The 10584-nt window shown below is 36.7% G+C and overlaps 1 long non-coding RNA gene and 1 other non-coding gene across 3 annotated transcripts; one reads left to right on the top strand and one right to left on the bottom strand.

The window, feature by feature from the left end:
• Positions 1-271: 271 nt before the first annotated feature.
• On the bottom strand, positions 272-378 carry LOC120269727. The gene has a single exon (XR_005539366.1). It is a non-coding gene; the product is annotated as a small nucleolar RNA R71 (small nucleolar RNA).
• Positions 379-8394: 8016 nt separating this feature from the next.
• Positions 8395-10584, top strand: LOC120268324. 2 transcript variants are annotated; one of them, XR_005538905.1, is made up of 5 exons: positions 8395-9117; positions 10066-10133; positions 10215-10282; positions 10382-10395; positions 10567-10584. It is a non-coding gene; the product is annotated as an uncharacterized LOC120268324 (long non-coding RNA). The 2 variants fall into 2 exon arrangements; XR_005538904.1 differs by lacking the exon at positions 10567-10584 and having other exon boundaries at positions 10382-10414.

The raw sequence follows: 10584 nt of genomic DNA, 5'->3' as shown, positions 1-10584 counted from the left end.
GGCATTCATCGACATATTGCAGCAATCCGCACAGTTTAATGGTTTGGCCGATGAGGATATAAACAGTCATATAGAGAACTTTTTGGAGGTGTGTGATATGCTTAAGATAAACGGGGTGATGGATGATGCCATCAAGTTGAAAGCCTTCTCATTTTCCTTAAAGGGGAGAGCGAAGCAGTGGCTACACTCATTACCTAGAGCATCGATTACCACATGGGAGGAGATGGTAGAAGCTTTTCTGGCTCATTATTTCCCTCCTGGAAAACCTGCAAAGCTTAGGAATGAGATCTCATCCTGTGTACAGTCAGAATTGGAGTCTCTATTTGAGATGTTGGAAAGGTTCAAGGAGCTCCTGAGAAAGTACCCGCAACATGGATTCCCGGAGTGGATGATTGCTCAGACCTTTTATAACGGGTTGAATTTGAGTACAAGGCAACTCTTGGATACGGCAGCAGGAGGTACCTTAGGTAGCAAGACCCCCAGTGAGGCCCATCAACTAATTGAATAAATAGGGTTAAATAGCTACCAATGGAATGCTAGGGAGAAGAAAAAGGTTGCCGGGCTCCATGAGATAGATGCAGTAATTTCATTGGCGGCTCAAGTGGAATAATTGAGTAACAAGTTAGATCTTCTAACTTCGAATAGAGTGATGGCTGTGACTACTTGCACCAGGTGTGGTGGAGGACATGCTCCCTCCGATTGCCCGATCTCTACTGGTGATGCATCTTCGATTGAGAATGTCGATTTTGTGGGTAATGCAATGAGGAAGCAAGGTAATCCATATAGCAACATCTACAATCCAGGTTGGAAGAATCATCCCAATTTTTCGTGGAGCAACCAAGGTCCACAAAAGGCCATGGGGCCACCGGGTTTCCAACAACAACAAGCCCGAAACATGGAAAACCGAGTTTCAGGTTTGGAGACCCGAATGACCGACTTGGAGAAGGCCTTGACTAGGTTTGTGCAATTGTCAGATACAAGGCTTCAATCAGTCGAGGCTACACTTCGTAACCACACTGCCTCTTTGCACAATCTTGAAAATCAAGTGCTGCAGATTGCGAAGTCTCTATATGGAAGGCAACAAGGAAGCTTGCCGAGTAATACCGAGACCAATCCGAGAGAGCATGTGAATGCGATCATTTTAAGAAGTGGTAAACCCTATTCCCTAATATAAATCTAACCCTTTGGTCTAGGAGAAAGACCCCTAATCACAATTAAGCCCCAGATACTAAGGATTACTTCAACGCTTCACTCTGTTGCTTCAGCAACGAAGCCCGAGCGGAGTTCATCTCTTAGCACTTCACACTATTGTGACCGTAAAGAACTCTTAGAATGCAGAGGTAGAATAAATCACACCGGAGGGGAAAGGGGACATTCCATTACCTTTCAACTCACCCTCTCAACACTCTACAATCTAGCATTGTCTAATACATATAGTGTGTCACTCATCCATAAGGATTACCAATATGGATTCTCAACCCTAGTGTCACTCTAAGGGAAAATCAACTCAACAAGCATTCAAGATTGGAACTCAATTAAAAACATTAATTAAGGAAACAATAATAAAAGGTCAAAGAAACAATATCATCCGAGGGTTAACAAGTCCAAGCAACCACTAAGGGTTTAGCTCTCCATCGAGCAAAATACAATCAACAATGAAGCCAAAAGTAAAGAGATGCAACCCATGAATAAAACCCGCTTGGTGTTCGCGTCGGAGGTCTTGAGGAGTGATCGCGTCTTCTTCAAAGGTCCCCTTCTCAAGCATAGGGCACACCTCGCCGGATTGGTGTTGATGAAAGCTCCCCCAATAACTCTCTTCCAAAGAAAATGCAGTGTCAAAGGCCGTAAACCTCTCCAAAGCCTAGCCAAAGCCTCTCCAAACCCTAGCCGTAGGTGCCTCCAAAGGTAGAGAAAGATAGGCCAAAATATGGGGAAAAGGATTCTAAAATCGGGCTGAAATCGTGACTTAAATAGGGCTAAAATCGGACATCCACAGGGAGTGTGGAATTTCCACACGCCAGTGTGAATTTGCAGAAATTCGGTTTTCAGTGGCCCGTGAAGAGTAACTAATATAGTAAATTGCTACAGTGATTTATTATAGTAATCTACTACAGTACTCTCCCAAAAAACACTCTTGAATCCACATTCTTCATCGAGGCAACATAAACGGGCACACGTCTATGCCGTATATTGTGTTGCATCTTCAAATAAAGCACATTTGACGGGAATCTTGCTAGCCTTGCACAAGTCAGAACACATGAGTGTGACTGCTTTTGTGCCCCTCCAATTTTCATATTCCATCTAGCATAATTGAGGTTAGCACACACTCATATGTCTTTGGGCACAACTTGTGTCTTCTCGTGTATTCACTTCAAGATTCCATCAACATAATGCATTCATAATCTAGTCCGGCTTCTTTCTTCTCTATTTGGCTCCACAACCCTATATGTTCGAAAGAACACAGAAACACATGTATTAGAGATAAAATCTGATAAAAGTAATGCTCATCATAAGAAAAGAATACTTCGTATTACTAATACACAAGCACTTATCAGTTGTTGTTGTTGTTGTTATTGTTGTTGTTCTTGTTGTTGTTGTTGTTGTTGTTGTTGTTGTTGTTGTTCATTAGTATCTTTTCAAGTCTAAAGTTCCCGACATAAGCATCCATGTTATCATCCAAGAGAACATTGCTTGGCTTCATATCACAATGAACAACTGGAGGTTGGCAAGAATGATGAAGATACTCGAAATCATCAACAACATCAATGCCCACCTTCAACCTCTAAATCAAACTCAGAGGACTTTGGTGTTGTTGATTCTCGACTGGATGTAACCATAAATCTAAGCTTCCATTTGGCATTAAATCTACAACAAGAGCTTTAAAGTCATTGCCAATAAAATCAAAAGAAATAGAAAAAGCATTAGCAAGTACAATAAAAGCAAAACTATTGGGATCATAATCTTGACCACTAAAGATCATGTAGTTGTTTTGCTATAGGATTTAAGGTAGACGGGTAAGTGAAGTTATGCAATACCCCCGCAAAACTCAAAATTTCCAACTGAAAGTAATGTAGATGAATTTGTAAACACCCCTTTGCAGGAAGGTCACCATGGAAGTGATTATAAGAAAGGTCCAAAATGAAGAGATACTTGAAATCCTTTAGGAACTTTGGGACAAACATTGATAATGTATTGCTTGATAGACCAAGTTTTTTGAGAAATTACAAGTTGCTAAAGGATGAAGGAATGTCTCTTGAGAAGCTATTGCTATGGACCCTACTCACTGATTAGATCCTAACCATCAATTATAATTTCAAATATGTTAATATTTTAAATGTGTGTGCTTATCTCTTCATATTTGATTCAAAATTAATTCTTAAACCAAAGATATATATATATCCTAACACCTAAATTCTATTGATTTTTCCTTATCCTACATGAGATCATAATTGCAGCAACCTTGCATCTGGGTATTGTTGACTTGATATGAAGTGTCGAACCAAAGTTGCCTTCATTTTGAAACCTTAATGGTGTTGGCAACGAGGCATGGAAAGCTTCTATCGTGAGCCATATATCAATGTGTGAGGCAAGATATGAGCTAAGAGTGGATCTTAGTTTCATCTGATAGAATGTATTTGTTACTCAATCGTTGGTTTTTGATTGTTTTGAAGGCTTCCAATAGAATACTGTTTGGTGTTTCTGATTTTGAGCTGATGAATATGTTTTGATGTATTCCTTACTTTGTAGTTGTTCTATGAATTTATTAGGATTTGATGCCAGTATTGACTTTAATCACATTTAATATTCTTAGTTTCTGTAGCCATTTATATAATTTTTTTTTAGTCCTTGATTTTGATTTGTCATTCAATGATTTAGATTGTTGGAATCAAATCCTTAGTTATAAATATTTAGTTTTTTTTGTTTAAATCTGACTGCACTTGTTTATGTTTCATAGGATTGAAAACCTATGAGCTCTTATGTAGTTGATCTATTATTCAATGGTTTGGTTTCCCAAATTCAGACTTTTAAACCTTTATTTCAAAAAGAGAGAAAAATTGAGTTAGTGTTCTTGAATTGATTGGTTAGTTCTACAAAATGGGCATGTCTTGGATATTGGATTAAATTATTTTGGTGTTGAAACCCATGATGCTACATTAGTTTGTGTGTGTGTGAGTGGATTGATTGAAAGTCTTTCTAGATTAGTGATAGGTATACACTCACCAAGCTCTTAGTATTCATATTAATGTATATATATATATGGGAAAATGAATTATAAGTCCCTGAAAATTTTAAAACATCCCAGACAGATCCTTTGACATTTGAATTTGCTAGACAATCCCTCCTTTTTGTGACAGCTTACTTTTTAGTTCATGCAACTCACTACGTCAATTTATTCTATCTTACAACATATAATTCCTGCTTAAAATATATAGTTCTGTTTAATATTGCATGTTTTCGGGTAACCATATAAGTTTTCACTTAATATATTGTATATTTTTGTTTAACATTGGACATTTTTGTTTAATATCTGACATTTCTACTTAATATTATGTGTTTCCGCTTAAAAAGTTGAAATGGATTTCCGTCAACGTCAGTTACCTTTATGATAGAAAGACAGAAAAGTACAATGTGAGAAAAAGAAAGGACTTCTTAGGAATACCCAAAGTCGGTGGGACAATCTGTGAATAAGTGAAACTTGGAGGGATTTTTATAGTATTTCCAATATATATAATTTTGATAAGATGATGTCCCTCTTAAAAGTTTTTTCTGAATTCTGGTGATTATTGTGTCATGCATGATGGTGACTCCTAGATTTATGTTCTTGAATGTTGGCTTGGCCTATGCTAATGTGTTGTTTGGGTTAATGCCGGCTCTCTAAATTGATTTCACTTGATAAATTTCAGACATTTGCTTTTGAAATAGCATAAATTCCTCTTCAATTTTAGGGGTCTTAGAGGCAGAATTTGGAGAAGAGTAAAATAAGAAAATTGTAGAGTTTGATGTTAACTAATAGCATGCAAAATTTCAGATTTTATACATATGTAGTTTATGAGATATAATTATGTTAATAAACTGATGTTTATTTTTAATGTTCATAACAATTAAATTGGAGAAGGTAAAAAATAGGAAAGTTATTCTTTATTAAATTATTTGATTGTTAGTAATATATCATTTCTTTTGGGATTACAAGTTGAGAGATATGAATCTTTAAAGGGAAATATCTGGATTAGTTTTTATACTTGACAACGCCCCTTACGTCTGACCCGCAAGTGCTTGGATTTGTCAAAGTAATAAATTCCCAGGTGAGTGGGGTGTTGTATCCACAGGGAATATTAATCAGAAACACTAGGATTGCTATTTAACTATAATGCAGAGGAATCAATGATAGTGTGAATAAAATTGATGTGAAAAGAACTAAAAGAAACAAGAAAGAGAGGCATGATAAAATGAGAGGAAAGGCAATCGATAGAAAGCGGAGCACTCAGACATTGCTCCCCCGAGGACTATTGCTTCAAGTGCAAGACCAACTATTATGTCTCCTAACTGATGCTTAATGAGACGTGGAGATCCTAAAATACACGGTCCAAAACCTAAGGTCAACCGTGACTAACTCTACACTATGCCCAGGGGAGAAATCGCTCAGCCTCAACACCTCACACTGTGTACAGTTGCAAGAAGCTCTACGGATTCCAAGTGATAGACCCTATTTCTATATATAGATCTAACCCTTTGGTCCAGGAGAAAGATCCCTAGCCACAATTAAGCCCCAGATACTAAGGATTACTTTAACACTTCACTCTGTTGCCCACGGAACTAAGCCCCAACGGAGTTCCTCTCTTAACACTTACTCTATTGTGACCGCAAAAAACTCTAGGAACATGGAGGTAGGATAAATCACACCGGAGGGGAAAGGGGACCCTTCGCTACCTCTCGACTCATTCTCTCAATCCTCTCCAATCTAGCATTGTCTAACCCTCATGGTGTGTCACTCATCTACAAAGGCTACCAAGATGGACTCTCAACTCTAATATCACTCTAAGGGAGAAATCATTCAACAAGCATTCAAGATTGGAACTCAATTAAAGACATCAATTAAGGAAAGCATAATAAATGGTCAGTGAAACAATAACATCCTAGAATTTACAAGTCCAAGTACCCACTAGGGGATTTAGCTCTCCATGGAGCAAGATACAATCAATAATGAAATCAAAAGTTAAAACATGTAATCCATAAGAAAACCCCCTCGGTATTTGTGTCGATGATCTTGTGGAGTAGCCTCGTTCTCTCCAAAGGTCCCCTTGTCAAGCCTAGGGCACACCTCGCCAGATTGGTACCGACAAAAGGTCCCCCAATAACTATCTTCCAAGAGAAATGCAGTGTTGAAGCCATAGAACCACTCCAAAAGCCTTGCCAAAGCCCCTCTAAACCCTAGCTGCAAGCTTATCAAAAGATGGAGAAAAGATGGAAAGAAGAATCTTGAAATCGGGCTGAATTATGGCTTTATATAGGGCTGGAATGGGCTACAGTACTTCGCCAAAAACACTCCCAAATTCACACTTTTCATCGAGGCAATACAAATGGGCACACATCTATACCATAGATCGCGTCGCTTCTTCAAGTAAAAGCATGTTTGATGGGAATCTTGCTAACTTTGCACAAGTCAGAACACATGAGTGTGACTGCCTTTGTGCCCCTCCAATTTACATAATCTGTTGATCACAATGGAGGTTAGTACACACTCATATGTCTTTGAGCACAACTTGCGTCTTCTCATGTATTCACTTCAAGATTAAATCAACATAATACATTCATAATCTATAAGAATTTTTGTGCAGCCTTGATCTATGTTTTGATTTATTTCATGATTGTAAATTCTGATTTAGATTTCTACTTATATAAGAAAGTTGCAGAAGATGATTGTATCTTAGGATTTGCCAAATTTCATAATTTTTACCCCTGTAATTTGTGAGATATGATTAGATTTCTATAGGTGTGCTCAATGGCATTTCTGAAGAAAGCATAAAGATTGATTAGAGAATTTGATGATCTTAGAGATTTAATTAGGACTCATGTTTAGTAAGAAAGTTGTTTAATTTTGAGTTAATTATATGTTCTTAAAGTTTAATCATATTTGAAGTTATATGCTGTGAGATATGTTTATTGGAAGAGGCATATCTGAAATTGTTGGGTTGTACATTTATGTTTTTATTAAAAGTGATTGGTTAACTTCTGTAGATCTCAAATCATTATGAGATTTGGATATGGTATAGATGTAGATGTCTAGTTTTCTCAGAAGGTTGAAATTTCTATTTTGGATTAGAATTCATAAAGCTTTGTTGTTTTTAATATTTAGGGTCGTAGGGGAATTGTTTATTAGTCACTTGACTTTTGTAGCTTCGTTAGTGTCTTGAACATTTTTTTGCATTCATGTGGATTTTAGAATTTGTTTTGTCTGTAATTCTGATGGGTTATTCCCAAATATAGGACTTTCCAAGAAAAATCGATTGGTGTGATTTCGAAATCTGGGTGTTAGATAGGTAAGTATCCCACATATATATCCTATTATATGTAGATACTCCAAAATTCTAGTTTTCTAAACTTCTAAAATTTTTGAGAAAAATACTGATTATTTAGATTTATAATTTAAATTTATTAATTATTTATTATTTGCAATTCATATGTAAGTATTTAGTTTTGGAAATGAATTGGAATTATTTTCTATCTGAAAATGGGATCATTGAATTTCTATATTCTATTTTGATAAATGTTTGGACATAACGTATTTTGACATAGCAACTTGTAGTTCCCAATTAACTTTGCAATAACCCTATTATTTAGGGTTAAACATTAACCGTGTCGATATGTACCTGTGAAATAAAAACTATAGTTTCCCACCACTTTCCATCGGTGAAGAGTAATGACCTCTAATAATTCTGGCTCCGCTCACCGAAGGTAAACATATGATCTCTGATATTCTGGCTCGGGTCACCGAAAGTAAACATACACTACACTGATTTGTATTTTTAGGGACACATTTGTAGAGGGGGTTTTTAAAAAACCGCCTGTATATTTAATTTTTTTATAAACCTATAGAGGGGTAGTGGGGGTTTAGAAAACCCCCTCTAATTTTCAATTAATAACAAAAGCACTCACTCACACAAATTGAACACTCACTAATTAATATCCATTGAACACTCATTAATATCCATCACATCATCTCCACTCACTCACACTAAAATAAAAAATTCAATTAATGGTTCTCCCTCACAAAAACGAGAACACTAATTATTTTTTACTAATTTTATTTATTTATTTATTTTAAAATATCAGTTACTACTTTTCTTACATTAATTATTTTTTTTATTTTTTTATTTTAAAAAAAAGACATTGGAGTAATGAGTGAGGCAGCACTGTACATAAAAGACGACCTAAACATCAACGACACTCAAATCGAGATCCTCATCGGCATCCTCAACCTCTACTCCCTCGCCAGCTCCATCGCCGCCGGCTACACTTCCGACTGGATCGGCCGCCGCTTCACTCTCGTCCTCGCCGCCTTCATCTTCTTCCTCGGTGCTCTCCTCATGGGCTTCGCCACCTCCTACCTCTTCCTCATGATCGGCCGTTTCGTCGCCGGCATCGGCGTTGGCTACGCTCTCATGATCGCCCCCGTCTACACCGCCGAGGTTTCTCCGGCCTCTTCTCGTGGCTTCCTCACTTCCTTCCCTGAAGTCTTCTCTGCTTCACCACCGACGCCACCTTCGTCTCTTCCAAGCGCGTCACCGTCGACACCACCTTCATCTCCATCTTTGCTTCAAGATCATTGAGGTCTCTGCCAAGCACGTCAATGTCCATCTCAAGATCACCGACTCCTACTGCCAGTTTCAACGAAAACCGATGATGGTTTCGATTTAGGGTTCTAATTTCAATCAGTTTGTGATGATTTTCTTTTTTAGGTTGTAGTTATTGAAGGTCTTACACTACAATGTGTCAGTGTTGTTCTCAAAGGCTCTGGCCGACATCAGGGCACAAATTTGTTTGGGGTTTTGACATAACAGTGATGATCGCCGGAATCCAGCTAAAGCCACGCCGGTTCACCCTAGAAAGACTATCCAGGTTCATCTCTTTCTCTGTTTCTTTGATTTTTGTCCCTAATTTTTAGTGTGGTTTTGATGTTAATCTTCTTGTTCTTAGGGTTTTTATGATTTTTTTTGACTGTTTTTTTATTTTGATTTTGATTTGGTTATTGAAGCTTGAATATGTATGATAAAAAGCTTGTAAGTGTTTTTTTATGGTAATGCAGATTATATCTTGCTATTAATTTATGGGATTGAACAGTTGAGGTGAGAGGAGGAAACGATTCTTCAGTAATTGAGGGTAGATGATTTGCAGGGGTTCTGTTATTGGTGATCATTTTCTAGACTATGGAGATGCTGTTGGTATGACTGGATTAGTAGATGCTTAAGAAATATTCAGACTTCTTTTTATATAGTTATGTAAAACTAATTTATCGTGCTTGTATAATTCTTTGAAACTTTTGATTGTTTTTCTTTCATATGTTTGAACTAGTTGTTGTTCTTCCAGAAACTAAAGAGAGTGAACTAATAGTAATGACATGATTGTGAAGTTATATGCTTGAGAAAAGTATCATCTAAAAAATTATTTGATTAAGGTTATTTCAAAGTGTTTAGTGTTGTGTTGTTAATGATTTGTCTGAAGATGGTTCAAAGTGTTGATGATATTGTTTGCAGGTTTTGTGTAGCAGATAACCTGAAAAAACTTTATGTGGAATACTTGGTATTAGTTTCGTCATGTTTCTATATGTTTAGGAAAGTTATATATTTGTGATGATAGTGATCCTACATTCTTGTGATTGTTGACCTGGCTGGCTTGTTATTTTGATATTGAAGGCTGGATTTGTCGGTGATGCTTTATTTTGTAACAAATGCTTTATTTTGTAACAAAGGCTGGATTTTGCGGGGCAGATTGTGTGGTGTCATTTTTGTATTCTTTTTGTGTATCATGCTGATTAGTTACTCACTTCTCCTTGACTTGTTTATACAGATGATCTTGACATACCTCCAGTGCAAAATCATCGGTCTTTCTTAAAGAAGCATGTGATTTATAAGGAGGTAATTTTTGTTTCCTTGATACATGTAAATCTATAATTTACTCTATATTTGGTACTTGAAGAGTTGAATTTGTTTTGCAAGCTAACACTATTAAAGATCCTTTGGTATTGTCAAAGATTCATCAAATCTATCGAATTGGTTATATAAAGGTGAGAAGGTTTACCTTCATGAATATTTTGACCATGATCAATTTCTTTATGCTTATGTCATGGGTTCTTTCTGATTTGTCAAGATGTTATTTTTGCTAGGAGTATTGGATGAGGTAACTATTGCAAGTCCCGAGTGCCATCATTTAAGCAAATAATGCTACTCTGTGAGGATCATAGTTTTAATGTTGTACATATTAATCTAGGTTGATGTTATCATCATCACAGTGATACTGTATTTGATCAGGGTTGTTTGTTGCTAAAAGATGATACTTCCTTTATTCAAGAATTATTTGCAAGGATGA

Source organism: Dioscorea cayenensis, chromosome 9, assembly GCF_009730915.1.
Source record: "Dioscorea cayenensis subsp. rotundata cultivar TDr96_F1 chromosome 9, TDr96_F1_v2_PseudoChromosome.rev07_lg8_w22 25.fasta, whole genome shotgun sequence".
Lineage (NCBI taxonomy): Eukaryota > Viridiplantae > Streptophyta > Magnoliopsida > Dioscoreales > Dioscoreaceae > Dioscorea > Dioscorea cayenensis.
This window is presented reverse-complemented; position numbering and strand designations above follow the sequence as displayed.